A 3,730-nucleotide genomic window follows, 5' to 3' on the forward strand; every position below is an offset into this window, starting at 1 on the left:
GAAACGTGTGGACCATATAGAAAATCAAATTGTGGAATTGGATAAGAAAGTTCTTTCCGTGGATGAGAAAATTATGGTTCATGATGAGAAGTTTCTGCACATCGAGAAAAAAATGTCAGAGCTGGAAATTAAAGGTGGTCCAGTGCGCGTCATCGAGGGCTCAAAAATCAAAACTCCTGTTTTCGATGGCTCAACGTCATTTGATGTCTTCAAATTTCAATTCGAAATGGTTGCTTGTAGAAATTTGTGGAATGACGATGATAAAGCAATTGAACTTCTATTGGCATTAAAGGGCAATGCTGCTGATGTGATACAAAGCATTCCCGCTGCTTCTAGAAATAACTATAATGAAGTAATAGCGGCACTTCAACGCAAGTATGGTGGAGAGCACAAGCAGGACATCTTCAGAATGGAATTGAGAGGAAGAATCCAGAAATCGAATGAAACCCTACAAGATTTCGCAACAGAAGTTGAGCGGCTAGTGCTTTTGACATACCCAGGTGAGAGTCATCCTCTTGTGGACCGCATCAAGATTGAAACCTTCGTCAATGGAATTCGAGACCCAGATATAAAATGTGCAACATATGCGTCACAAAAGGCTACATTCGCTGAAACAGTAACATTCGCACTTGCACAGGAGACTGCGAGATTGCTAGCGCGGCCTCAAATTCACAAGGTACGTAAAGTAGAGACAGAGTGTGATGAATCAAAGTCCGTTATTGAGTCGATGAAAGAGGCCATGAAGCAGGCAATGCAAGAAATGAAGCAAGAGGCAAATAAATCCCGGATCAAATGCTATAACTGTGATAAGCCGGGACATCTAGCTCGAGAATGCAAAGCACGACGCAAACGGTCAAGGTCCACATCACCATCTCCATTAAACAATAGCCATAAGAAGGTGACCCCACAGTCAAGTGAGTCACCTTTAAACTAAATCGAGCTAGTTCAGCGGGGCAAGAGCTGGCTCCCACAGACGATGGCCCCACCATCTCCATAGCAATAGTTCAACAGAAAAACAACAATTTAACTATTGCGGATGTTATTAATGGCGACAAGCGTACTTTGACGTTGGATACTGGTGCATCAAAGTCTATCATTAGATCTGATTTAGTAAAAGGAAAAGTTACACCACTGATTGGAGTCAAGCTACGCACGGCTACAGGGGAACCCGCAACCGTATATGGAAAGGTCACCGTAAAATTAACTATTGCTAACAAATCTGTTACTTATGATTTCATTGTGGCCGATATAGTAGACGAAATTATAATTGGAGCGGATTTCATGATTGCTTTTGGTCTCAATCTGGATATGAAGCGTCGTGTAATGACATGGTGCGATACCGAAATAACGGTAAACGTGGGATACGACGAGAATACACCTGTCAGACGTTTGACAACGAGCCAGTCAGAGTCTATACCACCGAATGCCGAAGCAATTATATGGGTTTCTATGGATGGAGATTGTGAAGTCGGCCAATTGTGGGTTGTTGAACCAGCAGAAAACAAAAGCAACAACATCTTGATAGCAAATGCCCTGGTAACAACGAACGAAGAGAGACTAATACCAGTCCGTGTCTTGAACTTGTCTGACAATCATGAGCAAATTGTAAAATTTTCTGATATTGGAAAATGTACACCAGCCGAGGCAATAGTCAATTTGGAAGGCAACTCATCAAAGACACATGGAGCAGTGAGAAAACATCTAGAAGGGTATTTCGAGGCTTGGACACGTCATCTATCGCCGTCAGAGAGAAATAAAGCCAAGCAATTGTTGTGGAAAAACGCCTCTGCTTTTGCTTCTGAAAAGGGAAATCAAGGAAGAACATCTGTAGTGAAACATGAAATTAAAACCGCAGAAGAAAGGCCCATAAAACAGGCACCACGAAGTGTTCCCCTGGCAAAAAGAGACGAAGTTCAAAAGCTCATAAAGGAAATGGCGGAGAGTGGAGTGATCGAGCCATCATCAAGTCCTTGGTGTTCCCCAGTTGTGCTGGTCAAAAAGAAAGATGGAAGTACCCGATTCTGCGTGGACTACAGAAAACTAAATGATGTCACCAAAAAGGACAGTTATCCGCTTCCACGCATTGATGACACGTTGGACACACTAGCCGGAACAACATGGTTTTCTACGCTTGATTTGCAGAGTGGATATTGGCAAGTAGAGATCGCCGAGAAAGACAAGGAAAAGACGGCTTTTGGCGTTAATGGCGGTCTCTGGCAATTCAATGTAATGCCGTTCGGGCTCTGCAACGCTCCAGCTACCTTCGAAAGATTGATGGAGCGGGTACTGAAGGGGTTGCACTGGAAGTCGTGCTTGATATACTTGGACGACATCATAGTGATGGGCAAAACATTTGACGAGCACCTTAAGAACTTGAAAGACGTTATCCAGCAATTGTCAGCCGCTGGTCTACGCCTTAACGCAAAGAAATGCTCCCTTTTCCAGCGAGAAGTTAAATACCTGGGTCATCATGTGACTGCAGAGGGCATATCCACCGATGAAGACAAAATCCAAGCTGTCAGAGATTGGCCACGACCCGGAAATCTCCACGAATTAAGAAGTTTCCTTGGGTTATGTACATATTACCGACGATTCGTCCCAAACTTCGCCAGCATCGCCGCTAGTCTCCATAAATTGACGCAAAAAGGTCAGAAGTTCCAGTGGAGCGACGAACAGGAGGATTCATTCCAACATTTAAAAGAACTTTTATGTTCAGCTCCTGTTCTAGCGTATCCTATTCCGGGCGAAAAATTTGTTTTGGATACAGATGCTAGCGCGCATGGTATTGGAGGCGTGCTATCCCAACAGATAGATAGCAAATGCCCTGGTAACAACGAACGAAGAGAGACTAATACCAGTCCGTGTCTTGAACTTGTCTGACAATCATGAGCAAATTGTAAAATTTTCTGATATTGGAAAATGTACACCAGCCGAGGCAATAGTCAATTTGGAAGGCAACTCATCAAAGACACATGGAGCAGTGAGAAAACATCTAGAAGGGTATTTCGAGGCTTGGACACGTCATCTATCGCCGTCAGAGAGAAATAAAGCCAAGCAATTGTTGTGGAAAAACGCCTCTGCTTTTGCTTCTGAAAAGGGAAATCAAGGAAGAACATCTGTAGTGAAACATGAAATTAAAACCGCAGAAGAAAGGCCCATAAAACAGGCACCACGAAGTGTTCCCCTGGCAAAAAGAGACGAAGTTCAAAAGCTCATAAAGGAAATGGCGGAGAGTGGAGTGATCGAGCCATCATCAAGTCCTTGGTGTTCCCCAGTTGTGCTGGTCAAAAAGAAAGATGGAAGTACCCGATTCTGCGTGGACTACAGAAAACTAAATGATGTCACCAAAAAGGACAGTTATCCGCTTCCACGCATTGATGACACGTTGGACACACTAGCCGGAACAACATGGTTTTCTACGCTTGATTTGCAGAGTGGATATTGGCAAGTAGAGATCGCCGAGAAAGACAAGGAAAAGACGGCTTTTGGCGTTAATGGCGGTCTCTGGCAATTCAATGTAATGCCGTTCGGGCTCTGCAACGCTCCAGCTACCTTCGAAAGATTGATGGAGCGGGTACTGAAGGGGTTGCACTGGAAGTCGTGCTTGATATACTTGGACGACATCATAGTGATGGGCAAAACATTTGACGAGCACCTTAAGAACTTGAAAGACGTTATCCAGCAATTGTCAGCCGCTGGTCTACGCCTTAACGCAAAGAAATGCTCCCTT

The sequence above is a fragment of the Haematobia irritans genome, chromosome 3 (assembly GCF_050003625.1).
Source record: "Haematobia irritans isolate KBUSLIRL chromosome 3, ASM5000362v1, whole genome shotgun sequence".
Lineage (NCBI taxonomy): Eukaryota > Metazoa > Arthropoda > Insecta > Diptera > Muscidae > Haematobia > Haematobia irritans.